This window comes from Dermacentor silvarum, chromosome 4 (assembly GCF_013339745.2).
Source record: "Dermacentor silvarum isolate Dsil-2018 chromosome 4, BIME_Dsil_1.4, whole genome shotgun sequence".
Classification (NCBI taxonomy): domain Eukaryota; kingdom Metazoa; phylum Arthropoda; class Arachnida; order Ixodida; family Ixodidae; genus Dermacentor; species Dermacentor silvarum.
Window position 1 is genome coordinate 76,514,437 of NC_051157.2, and position 21,531 is coordinate 76,535,967.

The 21,531-nt window shown below is 48.6% G+C and overlaps 1 protein-coding gene across 1 annotated transcript in view; it reads left to right on the forward strand.

Annotated features, from left to right (window-relative positions):
• LOC119450272 (putative carbonic anhydrase-like protein 2) overlaps positions 1-21,531 on the forward strand; it is a 219,739-nt gene that overhangs the window by 122,493 nt on the left and 75,715 nt on the right. The gene's annotated exons all lie outside the window — the stretch shown is intronic.

Here is a 21,531-nt window from a genome sequence, read left to right on the forward strand (position 1 = left end):
TTATTGCCGCATGGGTGGTAATGTCACATTCGTTGTGCGGCTGCAGCCGTGCCAGAATCCTTCGGCCGTATGTACCATATAGAGGTTTCTACAAAAACCACTGGAGGGAACTTCAGCACGGAGTGTCTATGGGGGGGATTTCGTGGCAGAGAGGTCCATACGATTAGAGAAATGTGGGGGACCTTTAATTTGCTGGGCACATCTCGCTTGTAAATGTGCTTTTTGACTAATATATGGCTGATTTTTTTTTTGGGGGGGGGGGGATGGGGAATGTTGCTTCTAAATTGGCCTTTGCCTAGATGCTATGGAGGATGACGTTCTTTGCACCGTTTAAACCACGCTTAAACTTCCGCCCAAACGAAATCATAGCGCCCGTTACAGAGTTCGTAATGGTGAAGCGTAAATTTCTTGTCGTCCGCGGTTCGCCCGTGTCAGTGGGGCGCACGTGCGCCCCACTGACACGGGCAACCTTTCGGCAGCCTTATGGCAAACCTTATGCTCACGTACGTAGCATAAGGTTTGCCGTTTTGCAGTGCCAGGGCCCTCGGCGATGGCAGGAGCCCGTGCAACATAGACACGCTTCGCGTATGCAGCGCCCAGCTGTGAACTATTTGCGGATTATACTCCAGTGTAATCCGCAAATATTTTACAATAAAACGAATTACCACTAAAAACGGGCTATCATTAATTGCTCTGCGGCCGCTAAAAAGGCACGTACCTAAGCCCCATGTATCTAATTCGCATTTATAGCTGCGCAATCGTCGCTGCTAGAAACTCACAGCAGCAGTGAAGTAAAATACGCTTGTTAATTGCGATACTAGCTGTATGTTTGTCTGGTTAAACTACGTTTACGCCCCCGCACACCCAGCAATCCGCCCAAAACCACCCGCGTTTGCCGGAATACCGGACGCGTTAAATTTCTGTCAAAAAAAAAAAAAAAAGAAAGAACCCGAGGTGGTCAAAATTACTCGAGAGCCCTCCACTATCGCGTACGTCATAACTCGCTGTGCAGTTTCGAGATGTTAAACGCAACAATTTATTGTGGGTGTACTTATCCGAACGCTGCACAAAACTACCGGCGTATATAAGAGTGCGGACCTATTGGCACATACGTATATTGAGAGAATCGGCAGTCAGTCGCGGTATATATAGCCCATCAATGACCCCTTACTGGCTGTGGCCCGGGCTTCTCCCGCACGATGGTAGGGAAAATGTTATAATTTTCTAAGACATCGGAGTTAAACCTTCTAGATATCACTAAGTATTCGCCATATCACGAGGTACCGGGTTTTCCTGGAATGATCACAATCGGGTTTTCATGGCAATTATAAGCGGCTCTGTGGAAATAGATAAAGAAGTGACCGAAAAGAGGCCTATATCGACCCGAACTGATGCGCCAAAAGACTGCTCTCCGTGCACTCTGTCGAGGCCACTCCGCGAACCACTGGTTGCATAAACCAAAGAAATCCGTACTTGGGGAACTCGTTACACCAGAAAACTGGTAATGTTGCTAGTCACATAAACAAACCAGTCTAGTCACGACAAATAACCGTAAACTTCCCACACGTAGTCACCTTTTATATATGTATAGTAAGGTTGCCACGAGGATCTGACTTAGCCCAGATACCACGGTACATGTTTACAAAAAAAAAAAAAAGTATCTCTCTACACGAAAGCTTAGATATCCTACGTGCTTTCCTTACTACATTTCTGCATTTTGTACGCGGCAAACACGTTCAGAAAAAATTGAGCTTGGTTTCTTTTTTCAAGAAACAGCAACGAAAGGACAAGTGTGGTCAGGCTCTTTTCCGTAAGACGTGCATGCAATGTGGCTTGTATGTGTGCGAAGCCAATTCAATAAAAAAGAAAAAAAAAAAGAAATACAATTCACATCTTTTGTTGAGACCCTAGAACAAATGTGTAACTTTTGTTTATATAGCATGGTATTGCTTTTTTTTTTCTCCTCGCACCTAATGCTCTGGGAGACGTTTCATTCGGGCGAACTCAAGTGAGCGATCGCAATTTTGCGTGTCTGGCCGCGCAGGTTGATCACGTTCGCAGACGCCGCCATATATTAGGGTGCTATAGCGAACCACTGTCGACTTAAAACAGGGGAATGAAAATTTACGCCCCCCCCCCCCCCCCTTGTTCTTTTTTTTTTTTTGCTCTCGAAAGTCTTCGCTATATCTCTAGGTTTTGCCTCTTTCGCTGAGGCTCTCACTCATGCTCTGACAGCTCGAAAAACTTTGAAAAAACCTCGTGAAATATATTATTTGTCCGTGTGATCGCACCAATGAGCGGCAGCATCGGAGATCGGTCGACGGCGCGCCAGGATCGGCAAAATGAGAACTCGCACTGTATACGCGAACCACAGATAAGAGACCGGGCCCCGTACAACAACGAAGTATAAAAGCCCCGAATCCACATTACGAGTGCCAGGTTTCACCGATAACCCGTGCGCACGTGCGTGATCACGCAGTGTTCGAGCGCCGACACTGGTCGAACCATCTCGCATCACGACATTTGTAGATTTTCGCACTAAAGTTCGATACCGTCATGCTAGGACGTCATTTCTTTTTCTTCTTGTCACAAGCGTTCAGTCATTTGTCGTTTTCGATTGTTCCTTTTCTTTCTATTCTTTTTCTTCTTAGTACAGTGGCCACGTAATGTACTGTGTTCGCGTGTCACGTATACGACGCTGAAATCTGTTCTACATCTCATCGGTTTGTTTTTAAATGCGTGAGCATTTCGATGTCGACTAACCGAGGAGAACTTTCGTTGACGTGTGACGCTTTCACTGCATAAATAAAATGTATTAATAAAAGTAAATGAACGAAACAGAACGAAGTGAGATGGTTATAAACGTAAATTAGCGACAGTGAGTCTCAAAACTGCTGCTTCTTGATTCAAAGTTAGGTATCTTAGTCACTGCGCAAAGCGGAGCAAAGCCACACGTCTATCGTGTTTTGCAACCGTAGCAACGCGGCGGCGCAGGTGGCGTGATTTCGCAACCGTAGCAAACATACAGAGCGTCAACGACAGTAGAGGTTACGAAACAACTCAAGGAGGCACCTGGGACGAGCGGGGAACAACGGCAACACGAGTTAATATATGATGATGGCGACCAAGAGACACAGCAACAGAAGAAGAAAGAAGCTCATGCTGCCGGACAGCGACGCTACGGGCAGCACGAAGCCGTCGTTTGCAGACGTATTCTGTAAGTGTCCACTACGTGGACACTTACAGAATACGTCTGCTGGAATACGTCTGCCATTTCGTCTGCTGCTGAAGTGCTGATTGGCTGGGCGCTCCTGGGTCCTGCTGACGTGCACCCAAGCCCAGCCAATCAGAACTTCGACAGCAGACGAAATGGACATGTCCGCTAGGTGGACACTTACGGAATACTTCATCTGGTCTAATTAGCACCACGGCGTTTCAACCGCGTTTCTCTGTACGACTTTCGTGGTGTGTCTCGCCATTATACCAAACAGAGCAGCATATACGACGATGAAAAGCAGGCGATTACGGTATCAAATGCTTACGCATGTTTTGGTAACTCCCAGAAGAGTTTCTGCGTGAATTTTTATACGTTTTGGCGTGGTGGTTTATCAATGCGTGGATGAACGGATGAATAATCCACCCTATAGCCGAAATCAGAGTTGCGTTCGTGCCGGCAGAAAACGCATTTAAGATTTTTTTCTTTCTTTTTTACTTTTATGATCGGGTGTCCGAATATCATAGTTTAAAACTTGACGATCAACTTATCAACTTTGACGATCAGTTCGCTATCGGGGACAGGATAGCTTCAGACAGTAGTGTAAACCCGTGCAGAGAATTCAAAAGGGGGGGGGGGGGGGGGAGGAATTTAGGCACGACTCTGGGAAACAGATACAATGGCTACGAAACAGAATTCGCGTGCCACAAAGTTAATAGTATCCGTGATACAGGGTTAAAAGTACAAAGCACGAAGTTAAAAGTAAGTAATATCAAAAAATCTTAAGATTTAGTCGAGGAGCTGGTGAAGTTACCGGCACCGCCATAGTTGAACATTCGATTTGCTACCCGCACTGGTGATAGGTCGAAGTGCTCGATAAATTATTTTGGGTGAAAAAAAGGTACACATATCAACATTGTCCTCGCACTACTGCTCATCATTTTAACATACCGACAAGGTAATGGTATAAACAAACAGAAAAGGAAGCGCGTTCTCCCATTGCCGTGTATCCGGGCGCGTCCAAGCGCTGCCGCAAGGACTGGCACTCGCGCGCGTCACAGCGCGGGACGTTGACGTCCGCTCCGAGTGCCTGCTGCGCGAAGCAGCCGCCTATTAGAGGATACTCAAAGCGCACGCAAACTCGAACGGGGCCGCCGTATTATTCGGCCATGGAACCATAGCCGACTCTGCGCTTCCGATCCAGAACCACCCCTTCGCGTCCGTTACCCAACGCGGGAGAGATGCTGATGACGTGAAGAGAGTTGAGAGAGAGGCGGGTGCTCTTCCCTTACTACGCGCACGGCGCAAATATGGAGAAAGGAGTTGCCGCCAACAGGGGTTGGGGGGGGGGGGGGGGGGGCTGCCCTTGCCGACAGGAGCACCTCGCGTTCTCTCCGATTTCCAAACAGCCCCCTTACATCGCAACTAACCTCTCGACCTACCCACCCCTCCGGCTTCCCCCCCCCCCCCCCCCTGCCCCCCCCCCTTTTTTTTTTACACTGGCTTCCACCCCATCCACCGCCGATCTTACACGCAACGCTATTGGAACCAAAGGGGAGGCATGAGGGACAAAAAATAAGGACGAGGATTGGGGTAAGGGGGATGGTTGCGGCGTCTCCCTTCTTCTCCCCAGTTTCGTTCCCGATGCTTCCTCATTCATAATGCATGTTCCCCGATCGCTCGTTCAAGATGCATTACGCCACTGAGTTCGCGAACAAAGGTTCCTTTTTCGTCCCCTATCGCCCGGTGATATGTGCCGTGCGAGGGAGCTCGAACACTGGGGCTGCCTTTCAGCAACAGCAAGCTCGAGCCGAAAACAAAACAAGGAGAAAACTGGCGGGAGAGGGAACGCCTGAAACCAACCTGCCCGAACCTACAGCCCGTGCCACGCCGTCTCCGCCCTACCTTTCCCCGTCTTCTTATCCTGCCCTTTGTACAGCGTGCCCCGGTGGAGACAGTCCCTGCCGCTCTGGTATCTTTTGAAAAGAAAACGGCTTCCCTGTCACCCTCTCCGCTCAGTTCCCCCACCTCGCTCCACCCATCAAGCAATGCCTGCTGAGGTGCGCTTGTATGCTTCGGCAGCTTGTGCGGCAATATGCGGGCTATCTGAATGGATCCACTCTTTGGTGCCTCGAACTAGATGGAGCCTGTGATACAGAGAAGCTAGCTAATCTAGAGGGGCGACCGCTTAGTTTGCGTGTGAATGCTCGCCCAGCTTGGAGAGCTCGGCCGATTTGAATTAATTAAAGCCTGCCTCATTGAAAGGGATAATGAATGAAGAAGAATATTCCATTTTCTTCCGGTAAGAAATGAAATTCAATTACGTCTTTTTTTCTCTCTTCGTATTCATGAGGTCACAGCTCTCTCTCTCTCTCTCTCTTTATTCCTTAGAAGTCGAGGTGATCGTGCGGTGTAGCAAGTGCGATGTTTTGCTTCGGTCGCTATTTATGACACGCTCGAGGCGCGCTAGAAAAGCAAAATAAACGGCAGCCTCGCTTATAGTTTTGTCTTTGCTCTCTCTTCTTCGGCTGTCTGAGGTATGGCGTTCTGTTGTGACGTTATAACGCTGCAGGAGGCGACACTGTATGCATCGTTTTTTTTTCGTTTTTTTTTTCGTTTTTTTATGTTTGGGGGACAAGGTGCCGTCTGAACAGGACAGATAACCTTTAAGAAGCACTTGACCCAAGAAAAAAGAAAGGAGAGGTATTGAATTATACATATGCATTCTTTCGTTGTGTTAAGCTTGAAAAAAAAATAGTAGCGAGCTGATTACTACCATTCATGTTATTCTAATGTGCTTTAATGCATCACACTCTGTTGCAACTCACTGGTTTGAAGCGCAGTTCATCATGCAGTAGCTAGTATTGTGGCCCCTCTGGCCTCTCGATGCGCCGCTGCGAAGTACGGCGGCTAATAAAGTTTCTATGTCCAAAGCCCTAAATTCAACACCGTAGAGGCTTGGGCTATTCGGTACATACTCGACAGGGGAACAGCGCAAAAAACACGAGAGACAAAAAGGGAAACACACACCAGCTCCATCCGCTTAACTCGTTCATACACTAGCCTAAGTTTGAAGCTATATACAATGCAAGCGGGAAACGCTCATGTATAAATATTTAAGCGGCATAAAATGAAACATGCATGTTCCACCGAAACACGGCAACGCCAAAAGAAGCAAATGAAAATTAGAATTGAAAACAAATTCTGTGGTTTGACGTGCCAAAACCACGATCTAATTACGAGGCACGCCGTTGTGGTGATTGCGGATTAATTTTGATCACGCGCGGTTGTTTGACGTGCACCTAAATCTTAGTACACGAGTGTTTTTGGCATTTCGCCCTATAGAAATGTGGCCGGCGCGGCGTGGATCGAACCAGCGAGTTCGAGCAAAAAAAAAAAAAAAAAATGACGAATATGACTGTGAAGTGAGAGAGAGAACAAATATAATTTTAACCAGCCTTGTGTCGGGAGCCTCAATTCCTTATGCTCTTCACGAGACATCGGCAGGGGATGACGAAGGAGGTGAATGGACGTTTCCGTCGTGTTTTGTGGCATTTTCCTTGACATCAGCCAACGCAACATTACAGTACAAAATACATCACTATGCTTCACAGGACACGGTGAATACTGGTGTCTCCCAAGGACACGTACCAAATACGGCTACCATCTCAAAGAATACACCTATTTTTTTTTTTGCCACGCATACTCAATAAATACAATTTACATGAAGGTTCCCTCCATGTGGTGTCAGACGAGGACCGATTTGTTATGTCTAATGCCATCGGGCGTCCAGGTGTTTCCCATTGTTTATTCTGGCATGCTGGTATGTTTCGTTGTTGCTCGTGTTAGTTCCGGCGTTATACGTGTTCGGCTCAGCAGCTTTATGGAATATTTTCAAGTGACAAGGCGATGGGGCTATAGTCATTTGACAGGTGTTTCGAAAGGTATAAACGTACAGACAACTATAGACACACTTTCCCGCTCATTGGTCGTTAGCTGCCGACGGTCGACGCTCTTTCGGAGAGAAGCGAGATCAAGTGAGCAAATGTGTCCGCGTGCTATTGCAACCAGCCTTCAGGCTACCGACAGTCGGCGGAGGGTAGCAAAGTTGCATGACATCAGCCCAGACGTGAGGACGCGCTCGTGTAAGATCCGAACTTTCCACTTGGAAGCGCACAACACAAGGAAGAAAGAGAGCTTGTACGCTGTGGGATTCTGAGCCCGTGGCGTGTGATGTCTTCTAGCGTACAGTCGTGCAAAACTAGGAGGTCAGAGGTGTATCTAACGTCACGAATTTAACAAAGCCTATGTAGCGTCGACAGTGACACTATAGTGAAGACTAAACGGATGCCAGGTTCGCCGCTTGCATACGTGAACAAATGAGCGTTCGCTCTTTTCGTATCGTAAACAATCATGGAGATTGCGCTCGGCCCATGTGTAAGGCCCGCAACTAGTTTGGATCTCGAATGAAACGCGGGGCTTTTACACGAGTGTAGGCGGTATTGCCGCGTACATTCGTGTAAAAGCCCTGCGATAAAAAAAAATCGTCTGATTTTTGCTTTCCCCGCAAGATATTTTGAAATGTTCAAATAGCTGAAACGGCCTTCTACAAGTCTTTATTACAAAAAAAAAAGTTATAGCCTCGTAGTAAATTATCACGCTTTTATACGCGTCATTTTTTTTTTGGTACTAAGGGGGACTATCGAGAGCTTAGCTCTGAAGTAGCTAGAGGCGTGCGAATATTCTAAACTTTGGAGTAACGAATTGAGTAGCGTTCCAAACAGACTATTCGATCTTCGAAACGAATAGTCACTGTTCTTAAATACGAACATTTGACAAGTAGTTTTCGTATATTTTGAAGCGTCTACTGCGCACAATCAAACGTTACATAAGAGCATACCTACGACAAATTTCATCCCCGCGGACACAGTATATATGGATAAAACATTAGAACTTAACGGATTTCCTCAGATTAGAACTTACGTAGTGGAGCAAGCTATGTCGCTTAGGGAGCCAACGTTTACTGGAGACACACAGCGATGATTCGCACTCTCAGAAGAACCCTGCGTATGCGAACGAACTGCTTATTTGTTCCTGATGCCGCATTTGTGCTTTTCATAAACAACGTTTCATAACGTGCAATGTGATGACATGTGCTTGTAATTTTATTGCGATAGCAATTATATGGACACTTCAACCGGATTTCTGCCGTCGCCGTCGCCGTCGTCATCGCCGTCGCCGTGAGGTTCCCTATAGATAAAATCTTCGCCGCGCGCCGTATGCCTGAGCGGAAGCGTGCGGGGACGCGCGCTATCACGGAGAGCGAACGCACTCAATCACCCACGCGCCAGCAAGGAAGCGGGAAGCCAGCGCCGGAGGGAGCGCGGGGGGGGCGCACCTCTACTCTGCCAACAACCGCGCTCGTCGTTCGCTCGCCCGCACAGTCTCTTATCTCCACACGGCTCTGACCTTTATGCGCTGTGCATTCGCCGCTCAGTTTCCGTTGAAGCGATAGACCGCACGTACCTTCGCCCGCTGCGCGGCGTAAGCGCTCGCTGCCAGCGTTTTGACAGTCGTTGGCTGCAGTCATTCAGTGTGATCTATTCATGTTTGTTTGTGCGCGCTCACACCACGCTTGTTCATTCAGTTAGTAATAGTCAGGCCACATTTTTCAACGCACGCTACACATGCAATGCTGCCCAGATCGGCAGTGCAGCACTACAGGTGTGTCCCTTCGCATGCGCTGCCCACGGTAAGCGCTTCTCATCAACACCACTGTTTCACACGCGCCTTCTCGTGGTCATCGAGTCTCTCTTCATGTCGGTCTACTTACGCCGCAGCACACCTGCTTACTTAATCAGCTCATGTTTACTACAATTCATATTGCTACCAAGGCCGCTCACCTTACTTTGTATGACATTGCTGTGTTGCTATCGCATTCATTGCTTCGCCCTTAGGGCGAAACTGTGACTTTTTTTTTCTGAATACTAGGATATATCATCATTGTTTTATAGCAATTGTGAAAACAGCTCTTCATTATTTGAAAAGTATTCGTAAAATATTCGACATTAGATTTGATTCGATTGGCCTCTGCCACTTTTCAATTCGTATTCAATTAGGTATAAAAATGTCACAGTTTCGCCCTAAGGGCGAAGCAATGAATGCGATAGCAACACAGCAATGTCATACGAAGTAAGGTGAGCGGCTTTGGTAGCAATATGAATTGTAGTAAACATGAGCTGATTAAGTAAGCAGGTGTGCTGCAGCGTAAGTGGACCGACATGAAGAGAGACTCGATGACCACGAGAAGGCGCGTGTGAAACGGTGGTGTTGATGAGAAGCGCTTCCCGTGGGCAGCGCGCGTGCGAAGAGACACACCTGTAGCGCTGCACTGCCGATCCGGGCAGCATTACATGTGTAGCGTGCGTTGGAAAATGTGACCCGACTATTACTAACTGAATGAACAAGCGTGGTGTGAGCGCGCACAAAGAAACATGAAGAGATCACACTGAATGACTGCAGACAACGACTGTCAAAACGCTGGCAGCAAGCATAGGTACGAAGCATAGGGTACGAAGCATAGGGGCAAGGTACGTGCGGTCTATCGCTTCAACAGAAACTGAGCCGCGAATGCACACGGCGCATAGAGGTCAGAGCCGTGTGGAGATAAGAGACGGTGCGGCGAGCGACGAGCGCGGTTGTTGGCAGAAGAAAAGTGCGCCCCCCCCCCCCCCCCCCCCCCCCCCCCGCTTCCTCCGGCGCTGGCTTCCCGCTTCCTTGCTTGCGCGTGGGAGAGATAAGAGACCGTGCGGTCGAGCGACGAGCGCGGTTGTTGGCACAGTAGAAGTGCCCCCCCCCCCCCCCCCCCCCCGCTCCCTCCGGCGCTGGCTTCCCGCTTCGTTGCTTGCGCGTGGGGGATTGAGTGCGTTCGCTCTCCTTGATAGCGCGCGTCCCAGCACGCTTGCGCTCGGGCATACGGCGCGCGGTGAAGATTTTATCTATACGGAACCTCACGGCGACGGCGACGACGACGGCGACGGCGACGGCTACGGCGACGCCGACGGCAGAAATCCGGTTGAAGTGTCCATATAATTGCTATCGCAATAAAACAAATACTATTCACACACCCCTGTGTCGAAGCATATAAGTTCGTGAAAAAAGGCATCGGCCTATCGTGGCGACTCACGTCGGCAAATGAGAAAGAATCCCCGCGCACTGAAAACTATGGGAATTCTCGACCGCTGCTCTCTGCTAATGCAAGTGCGCAGTTCTGATACTGTCCACCACTCAACACATAACTCTTATCACAGCGACATCGACAGCCTCAGTTCGCACCAAGACGATCTTAACTACCGTTGTCTAACGAAACGCCTTTCCCCGACCCCAACTTCTCATCGTGGTTGAAACTACACTCTGTTTCGCAATATATTGTAATAACGAAGTAGAAGCTACAATCCGTCAAGCTTCTATTTCTCTCTCTCTCTCTCTCTCCGTCAGAGGTCGGGCAGCGCACCCGGCCTTCAGCGCAGCTTTCGAAGCGTAAACTCCCTAGCGTCATCTTTCGCGCGAAGACGCGCCCAATTGTGGCGTTTAACGTACCCAAATTGCGCAGTTGATTATGAGGGAAGTCGGAATGGAGGGCTCCGGACTAAAGTTTGACCATCCGGTGTTCTTTAACGTGCACCTTAATTAGGTGCGCGAGCATTTTCTGCATCTCACTACTGTCGAAATGCGGCTGCCATTGGACGCCCATCGAACGCTTGACCTCGTGCTCGGGGTCGGAACGTAACAGCGATTGAGTTACCGCGGCGGGTACGGAAGCGATTCAAGTCCAGAGCCACATTAGTTTGGAATAGAGTGTCGATGTGATTTTCCGAGAACAGCACAGTCACTCGGCCGACCTCATTCACACACGACTGACGTTACTACAAAGTACGTGGCGACGGCAAATGCAGCAATAATGTCTGTATAAGTACTATCGATCCTAAAACATGCTTCGAGAAGTCAAGCAATTCTAACACACTGGGAAACGTGTCTTTCACTTTCTCTTAGTTGAAGATCAAGATTACTCTGACTTTGATAGCCGCTTCTTTTTACTTTAGACTCGTATTTCTTCTGACGGCTCGGTCATTAAAATATGTCTTTCTCTTGCATTTTTTCCCTCTTGTTTGATTGCGATAGCAATTACATGGACACTCAAAGCCAATTTCTGCCGTCGGTGTCGCCATCGTCGCCATCGTCGCCATCGTCGTCGCCGTGAGGTTCCGTATCAAGTCCAAGGGTGATACAATCATCGCCGCGCGCTGTATGCTGTATGTGCGCATGAAAGCACGCGAGGGACGCGCGCTTTCACGGGGAGCGAACGCACGGCGAAGAGCAAACGCGACGTCTTCCGTTGCGCGAAAAGCCGTGGGGTGATGGGAGGGAGGGGGGTGACGTTGTGCTTCGGCACCAAATGCGTATTTTGAGACCCGGCGTAAGGGGAACTGGAATCTCGCACGCGAAAGGAGGAAAGCGGGAAGGCAGTGTGGGAGGGAGGGGTGTGGCTTCTGCTCTGCCAGCAACTGCGTATACTTGCACTTTGCGCGGCTGCAGGCGGTCGCTTGCGCCGTATCTTGAACGTGATCTGCAACACGGCTCTTACCTTTGTGTGCGCTGTGCTTTCACCGCTCACTTTCCGTTAAAGCGATAGACCGCACGAACATCCGCTCGCTGCTGTTGGCGCGCTTACTCACGCCAGCGTTTTCACAGCGGTTGTGTGTGGTCATCGAGTGTGATCTATCCAAGTTTGCTTGTGTGCACTGACGCCATGCTTGTTCATTCAGTTCGTAAGCGGATGTGTCCAAGTTTATTTAGCCGATAAAACTACTATCCTTACTCCGTATAGCTCTCTACTAATTTGCTATCGCAATTGATGCTTCACCTTTCGGGCGAAACTGCGACTTTTTTTTGCGACTTTTTTGTGGATGTATATCGTTCTCGTATAGCTTCTCTATGCTCTATATTCTTTCAAAGAGATTTTTTTTTCTGTTACAATGTTCTTAGTGTTGACTTATAATTTCTTTTAAAGACGCTGCGGCTGCCTTCGTTTCAAAAATTGCTATTTTTGTTTTGTTTTGTTTCTATCTTTTTCTGCATTCTTGATCCTCAAATACAACTCATTTTCATCCGAGCACAATTGGACGAAACGCATTTGAAGCGAGAAGAGTCGCTCGAAACGACTAAATGGACAAAGAGGCGCCGCATACAGTTCGACATTTCCAGGGATTTGATCTCAAATCAAATAAAGTATCACTTCGTCGCACTTCACTCTGGAACGATACAACGAATGTGGCGGGAAACGACAGAAGTGATTGGGCTGAAGAAAAGTAAACACGCATTTTCGCAGCCTACATCTCCTGAACGTAATACCGCTTCTCGTACTGCCAAGATGGACAGCAGCGTTGTTGCTCCAGGCGCGGCTTCACGCCATCGGCGTTCGCTTCTCTCCTGCCCGTTGGCGTGAAGTCGCCTCTTCCGTAATCTTGGTATACGAGTAATGCATCTCCTCTTCTGCTAGAAACGTCAGTGTATGAAAACGCAGCGTGCGTGGGACTCTTCTTAGATGACACGAGAGCGTCAGCTGCGGGGCTGAGCTGCGAAGAACCTAATCTTTTAAAAGGAAAGTTTTGTTGGTGTTCTAGCAAGGAAACTTGGTGAAGGAGGCTTCGAAAAGATGTCAGCAGCATGTGAACGTTCAGAAAAAAGAACTCACACTCAAAGAGAAAAATTTTTTTTTCTCAAGATCTAACGTGCTTGAAGTCTTCTGCACATGGAGGGGGTGGGAGGGAAGGTAGAGAGAGGGGCAAGTGCCATTCTTTTTACCACACTCTCTCTCTCACCCTTACGTCCACTCCGACCAGGATGCGGCAAAATATACCTTCCGCTTTCGTTCCCCGAGTGCGGTTTGAAGCAATTGTTTTGCTATCGCCACGAGAGTGGTGCCATCTCGAGAGACCCCCGGCTCACTTCTCCATATAGTTTTCGCGGCTTAAGACTCGAGCTTGAATCTTGCAGCACCTAGCTTGGCGGAGTAAAGTGAAGAAAAGTTTTCCTCCAGTTTTACGGTCGGCGGAACAAGAGAATGTTATTCGAGGTTCAGCCGAGCGTGAGGTCTGCAAAAGGCGAACCACGCGAGAAGCGCGAACGTTGCCTATAGGCCCGAACAACAAACACCGAAGTGATCAAAGGTGTTCGAGCAGTGAGACGCGCGTGGTCCACTTGCATTTCGACTTTTCCATGAAAAGCTCCTAGGAGTGTGGAATAGTTTCTTTGTCATTCCATCCGAAGAGCAGTGTTATGCCAGCCTAGTGGACAACTCCGATCATGAAAGCCGAGTATACAGATGAAAGAGAGATTGGTGTACGTTCCACGCACGTTCAGTGCAGACGCCGTTGTGGCTTGAGGTCTGTATGAGAGACGCCTACAGTGGGAGAATGGGGCTAGCTTACAGGTTAGCGACGACGTGACCCGGGGCTGCACGTTAGATATGCCTTCATACATAACTTCGCACGAACTTTAATCAAACACGGACATTTGGAGTCTTGCCTTCGATTGCAAGAGCTGGATTTGTGACCTGCACGGCGAACAGCGCAAGCAGCGGTACAATTGAAGTGAACAGTGAACAGTACATGTGTTTGTTCTTCTTTCCGCTAAGCTCATGTTCGTGTTTCCGTACTTCGGTGTTTCGTACTGCAATCACGCCATGAAGCGATCAGGGTGGGTGGGTGCGTTGACAGCGCGTCTGTTCTGTTCGCTTCACTTATCCCGTTGTCTACGCTGGTCACCATGCGGAACGTAAACCAACTAGCACAGCTTTAGAAACCTCGTTTCTGGCCTATAGTGGACTCTGGCGGATAGTAGAGAAAGAGAAAGGATGCAGGGAAAGGCAGGGAGGTTAACCAGAGGTAGTTCCGGTTGGCTTCCGTGCACGGGGGAAAGGAGTATAGGAGCATAAAAAGAGAAAGAAAGTGGAAGGGGAGAGAGAGAGACGAGCAGAAACTTACCGCGAACTCTGTAGAACGGTAGAGGGCAGCGCTGGTTTATCGTGAAGGCCCGTAGACCACAGGAATATTAAAATATGGACAGTACTTCGACACAGTGGAGTATACATACATATGAAGGATCGTGCAGTATTGGCAATGCTGGGTTAGTCTCCCATATACAGTTCAAGAACGAACCTTCAAGCGCACCTCAAAGGCAGTCGGTAAACATGGACCCAATGATCGTCGACGTCGTCGTTCATTCGTTCTCTCGCAGCATGTGCACGTGTGGGACCGTGTCTACTCATACGCCAGCCGGCCATCGTCGCCTATTTGCCATTTCGTAACACGTTCGTGCGTATTTAGAAGTGAGATCTCTCGCCGCCACACACTATGTCACCCTTCGTCTCAGCGAGTGCTTGCTTGCACACTGCGTGTCGTTGGGCAACGGGAGTGACACTTTTCCATATTACCATATTACCGTGCTTTCTTCTGCGAAGTCGAAGGTGAGTTGGTCGCATGGCCGTCCGACGCGTCCATGTTTATTTAAATATTGTTTTTGCTATCTATTACTATTAATACCTATTACTATTTTTAACGTAATTGTGGAGTACATAGTTCGTATTACTTTGACGTTACGTACACACATGCTGTAATAAATCGGCTTATAACTTGTGTCTGCATGCGTAGCATTTGCAAAGTTCGAGCCACCATACGTTCTAGTACGTATGCAAATTTGCTATTTTCTTGATATACGTACCATCAATATCTTCACAGATGTGAAATATTGATGTGAAAGTGGGAACCTTCGCATTGCCCATTCTTCCGTGAACGCCCGGCGTCGCCGTGTCTCTGTGTACGTCCAGCTGCGCAGACTCGTTGACTCGCGCTTCCCAACACCGCAACTGCAAACGATTCACTGAACGTCACGCGTGCTTTTTTACATTCTTGTCGGCCACGCTGCTTGTTACGGCTTTTCCTGGTTGAGTGTGCGTTACCTCAGTTAGCTTGTTTACTGCTATGGGAACTCTGTGAGAGACGTAAGGGAACCTGAATGACCATCGGCCGATAGGCTCTCATAATGTTAACGCATTAGTCACTAAAGTGAAACATGAGGGCTTGTGAGGGACATAAATGTATCTTAGTATAGAAAATGGGAAGGAAAGGAGTTGGGCGGAGCTAGTATGCTCTGGTCTGCTATTTTGCACATGGGAAGAAGGAAAGGGGACAATAACTGTGAGATTTTTCTTTCTAGTCTAACGAACTGTCATACGTTTTGCGGGAGGAGCTTCTCCTGCATTCTTGACTTGTCGTTTCATTTCACAGGCTCTTCATTTGCACACCGTATTAACACCTACGTCAAGCTCATAGTCCTAACGCTGCGTTTAGCTGAGCGGCGAAACACACTTTGAATCATTGACGAAATGACCTAGCTTTAAGCTGGCCCGGCTTATGCATTCCCGTTTGAATACTTTCACGTTCATACAAATTTTACTGTACGTAGTCCCTATATGGGCAGAATCAACAGAACGCAGGTGATCGTTACCCTCCTACATTTGTGCATTATACACGCCTACCGTTAGCTGCTGTAGCCTTTCGGAAAGCTACTTCTCAAGTACCTAATGTGAGTAGGCATCCTCGTCCGAACGAACCATCGTATTCTCATCGCGACATTTGCGTTCTTCATCTCTAACTCATTTCTCGTAGCCGGGATCAAGACAGGCTAATAACGAAGAGAATCCGCTTTTACGGGTATTGATCATATATACCGTACCGCGATTGCGCAACCAATCTGGAAGCAGCTTAGAGACGCAGTCCGCCGCTTAAGCGCGGGCGCTTAAATTTCTCTCTTGTGGACGGCGACCCTTTTACATCACAATGCTATCCTAATGGGCAGCAGCTTGCCCTCTGTTGATCCCTCTCTCTCTTCCGGTCTATCTATCTCTCTCTCTCTCTCTGTCTGTTTCTCCTATTTCTCTCGGGCGATCGTCTACTGCTGCCGTGCATATTTTGTGTGCCTCTCGAGGAGAGGATTTGGCCAGGAGCGCAACCGTGACTGAACTGGCACCGTTGGGGATAGCCCTCGGTCCAATCTGTCTAAGTGCAGCGGCGCAAACCCTCCGTACGGTACAGAGAGGGGCCACTGAATCCGGTAGGACGTATATACGGACAATGAGGTTGCTGTCCCGGATCTCACGGCGAAATCGGCCGCTTCAACCTGCCCCTTTTATTCTCTTTGCGCAGTCGTAACAGGGTCATGCTTTTCAATCCTCCTTGTTTTCCCCGAAACCCCGTTTTCCCTTTGGTTCTCTTTATCTTGATATTTCCTCGCTGGCATACAGTCGCAAGAAATAAATATGAACAATTGCTCCTAGGACCTTTGAAAACTTTGTCTTTTGTTTTCTGCGTGGCTAAGACGGCAATAAAAAGGACACTGAGAAACATCAGTAAGCGCAGCGTCAACGATTTGGAGCGGGAAAAGGTTGTGGAGTTTAAGGGACCGGAACGGCGCACCGGGTTATTAGAATTAGCGTTTCCAGCTGTGATTATTTATTAACGTGAACGTAAATCAATGTACACGAGAATTATTGTATTCCGCCCCTATGGAATTGCAGCTGCTGCGGCTGGGAATTGAACCCGCGGCCTCGCACGCAGCATTATGAACGCAGTATCCACTGAGCGAACGGTAGTTTTGGAACGGGACTGATATAGCCAATAAGAGAACTTTGGGGGCCTGGGGACGTCTCGCGCACGCTTGAGTGACCCCTCAGAGGAACGTAAGCACTCAAATTTTGTGCTTACTTATGTAGTCATGTGCTATAGTGAGTCGGGCCGTAGGAGCCTCGGAGGGATTTGCATGAGGCTGGTTTCAGGATGCCTGAGGGGCGGGGGTTGAGTCGTTCGACCCGTTCGTAGAGATGCACGTAAACGCTGTCAGTTTGGCCTGTGGTCATTCCGTCTTCTGACCCAACCTGCTACGTCTTTAGTTCATGCAAACGAGCATTTTTTGTAGAAGATGTAACCACCGGTGCCAAAAATTTGCGGAGCTCAGACTTCACGAAAAGAATAAGTTCTGCTAGATTCGGAAATGTTGCTTCAAACTTCAAATCTCACTATGCCGGCCGGCAGCCCATACAACTGGTTGTTCAAAGCCCAGGTTCGGCGGTAATTCAGATTTTTCGCAGACACCGTGCCAAATGCCCATTTCACGACGATAGCGCAAGGCACGGGGGGGTTTGAACTACGGAGGCTTTCTTTATTCTGCATGAAAAAAAAAAACTACGCCATCATTACACGAAACACGCCTCCCGACGCGGAATGGCACACGTCGTAGCGCACGAACACCAAAAGAAGCGCCAAATCTCTTGTTGCGAGATGTAGGACTGGAAAAGTGGGCGCTACGACAAACCAGAAACATTCGACTGCTCGCACTTCTGAGTTTACACCTTGAACAAGCGCTATAACCTAGTTGTTTCGTCAAAGATGGCCAGAATGTGCCATCATAAGTTCATCGGTCTGAGTGAAGCGAATTTCCCTGCAGGTACGGCTTCACATACGAGTAAACACGGCAGATTCTCACCGAGCGCGACGAATTCTATTCGTTGGGTGAAAATACAAGTAGCGAACAGGAAGAATATCCATCAGTTCCAGCATAGACGCTTCTCCTTTCATGCATTCGGGAGAGTCAAGGATCTGTGGAGAACCGGGAGATGTGGCCGACGGTTTTACTGCCGCAAGCAGGAGCTATAGTACGTGCGCATGAACGTTAGAGATGAGAAGAGGGAAGTCATCGCGGCAGAACGGTATAAGGGAATGGAAGGCTCCCCCGAAATTGCTTTATGATGCTGGCTCCCAAGAGGTAAGCGGTATCGGCGATGCCATCACCTTTCACCGGCTCCGTTTCGGTTTCGTCCTCCCGGCAGTGCCGTGACTTCGACGTATATAGGCAGGGGAGGCGTTACAGGACCACTCCGGCCGAGGTAGCAACAAAGAGGGTCAAACCCATCAGTAAGTAAAGGCAACGTGGGACATGGCGCGAGAACTTGACGGTGGGCGTGGGGGATCTCCGCGTCGCGAAAACAAGAGAACACAAACTCCAGAATAGCGAGACACGAAAAGATGCAGGCTTTGGTGTTACGCGAAAACACCGACACCACAGCGCGTCGAAGGTAGAAACAAGAAAAGAAGAGAGAGAGAGAAAAAAAAGAAAAACCTAGGAGAGAAACTTCAGTACGGAGAACTCAAGCGATGCGGGGCGCGGACAGTCTAGCGCATATCTATAGTACGGTGCGTGAAAGTAGGAACCAAAGCTTCGCCCAACAGTTCGCCTCCTTTTGCGCACATCGGTCTTCCCTTTCGGCGAGGATGCTGATTGGCGCGGGGCCGATCGCGGTAGCGCTGCAGCTTTCTCCAGGGTCTCCTCAGCTTTCGCGTCGTCAACACATCGTCTCCTTTCTTGCCCCGTAGTTGCTTTTTGATTTGTTTTGCTTGTTTGTCCGAGTATGTGCGTACGTGTCGTGGTCAGTGGTGTTGACCAACCGGTGACAGAAGACACGGTAGCGGCTGGAATAGGAGAAAGAGTTCTCCCTCGAACGGCAGGCTTTACTTCGCGCGTTCCCCAGCGGCGGCGGGCGGCTGCGGCGACGCGATGATCGGGAAGTGGTGAAGTTGGAAATGATTGCCGCCCGATTTGCCGCGGAGAGCTGCTGCTGCTGCTGCTGCCGGTTGCGGCCTGGCGAGGCGGACCGGTCTGTGAATGGGAGGGAGGCGCGTTTCCCGGCGGCGTTGGCGGCTTTCTTTCGATCGGACCGCGGCGCGCAAGCTTCGGAGCCCTGTGCGGTCGGCTCAGAGGTGTTTCCGGAGGGAATCTTCTTCCTCCCCGCCTTTAAATCCGCCAGGTCATCAAGAGGCTCTCCGTCCCAAGTGCCCTGATCGAGTTTTGATGGCGCCTTTGTTGCTTTGGGGAGGGGGGGAGGGGGGGACGCCCGCTGTGCGGACGGCCTTGCTCTCTCGAGCGGTCGCGGTAGCGCGGTTTGGAGTCTGGCGGTATAGGGAGGATTGTCGGTGATGCGCGTTGTTTTCCGAGACTACCTCGTGGGTGAGTGGTCGGGGTTGGTTAAACCCAGTGGCGACTGCTGGAGAAAGGAACAACGTCGTCGCGGGCCGAACGCTCGTTTGGGTGAACGTAGACGCTGGTTGAATTTACGGAGCCCGGGTGCAGTCTTTTTGAACATGAGGGGCCTTTTTGGTGTCGCGAGCTCACTAGACTCAAATGAAGCTGCGCCAGCTCTTTATAGCTAGCTAAATGTAAAGCGCAAGCTATGCTAGCTTCTCTAACAGGGAAAAGAGCTGCGACTTTTCTTTTTCTGAGGTGTCGTTATGGATTTAGACTAACTTGCGTATAAGGGACCATGTCGATAGATTGACTGAGCTATTGGGTTTAACGTGCCAAAGCAAGACTGTGGCTATGAGAGATGCACTAGGGATTCTGAATATTTTTGATCACCTTGGGTTGAATAATGTGCACCTAAATCTAAGTACGCTAGTGTTTGTACGTCCGCTATGACCGGTAATCGAATTCGCGACCTCGGGCTCAGCAGTAGGACTTCATAGACACAGCGACATCACGGCGGGTTTATTGATCATGTCCCTGGGCAGTTCTATTTGAAGAACGAATTGCTTGGTGCCAAAAGGATGAGGTATGGGGAATGTGCGCCATGATTCAATTCGCAATATTCCCAGCTTTAAAGCAGCATACACAGGGTGTTTTTCTTTTAACTATGCAAGATTTTAAAAAGTTTCCTGTCGCATATTGCGCAATTTTAGTCCTTGAACTAGATTACTCGTCGAGGCGGACAATACTTGCACGAGAAATTTATATGCACGTTTGGATAATTAACAAAATTGGTGTAATTAACTTTTTACCTGACTACATGACATGTATCGCAATTTACGAATTGTATCCGGTGAGCACGTACGGCGTTCCGCTTCGAACCAATTTTCAGGCTCGCAGCAGTTTCGAGATATTGATTCCCGAAGTGTGTGTCGAAACGCATTGGCATTCCTGTTACTTTTTTGCTTCAATGCATAAACCGGTATTTTGATAAAAACGTAAGTGGAACAACGTGCATTTCTACCGCAAGTTTAACAGCGCACATCTTGAAACCGGTGCTATCCTTAGAATTCGTTCCAATTTCCCCCACAACAGTGCAGGGTAGCAAACCGAAAACTCACATCTAGTTAACCTCGCTGCCTTTTTTTTCTTTCTCTCTCTCTCGTTCTAACCGGTTATGTCTTGCCAACTCACCGGCTACAGTTCGTAAATCACAATACATGTGTCGCGAAGTAACTGTTTAAAAAGCTTAATTAGTCAAGTTCTATTATTAGCAAATAATGCGTTTTCCCTTATTGCGCAGGTAATGTCCGCCTCTTCGAGCAATATAGTTCGAGAATTAGAACCGTGCTATCTACCGCAGGCTATTTTTCAAAATTTTGTATTGTCCTAAAAAGAATTTAAAAATCGCTTGGTACTTTAGAAATAACAGTGAGGGTGCTTCTAACTGGCTTCACCATTAGCCAAGCTCGAGTACTGGCTTCCAACTGCTTGATTATTAGCGACGTTTCCAGCTGTCTTTCCACAGTAGATGCGGAAAAGCCTGACGTGTCGGTGCTTAGAAATAAGCTAGTGAAAGGACCCTTCTATGTACATTTCGGCGCTCAAAGCAACTCTTACGCAGCGAAGGCGGACAGCGAAAGCAGCACTTTCCTTTCCTATCCTTTAAGAATGCCGTTATGAAGCTGCGGGCAACTAGCTCCCAAAGTGGCCTTTGTTATTAATTCGTTTTAAAAAAACCTTCTAGCAGGCCTGTGAGACTGGGCCGAATCATTAATGAAAGACCAGCGTAACTGCCACACTTTGTCGTCAAAAAGGATCATGTCGCGACGACGCACCGCATTCTTTGGACACTATTTCGGTCTTTAAAATAGGCTAGGCCCGATAACATGCGGTCAATATCTGTGACGTAATGATGTGTTGATGCGGGAACTTCAAGGAAGCATCGCCACCCGTCTTTAGTACTTGCGTCTCGCTTGCATGTTTAGCGGTATACTATCACGCTAAACGTGCAAGTCATAGTATACCGCTAAACATGCAAGTCAGATTATAGCACGGTAATTTACTATTATACACCTCGGCCTATTTTTTTCTCTTTGTATTGTCTTTGTAAGCTCTTTCACCCTATGTAGGACGCTTTAGCTGGACCCGCAGAATGATTCCCATTTATTTTGCCTTCCCCG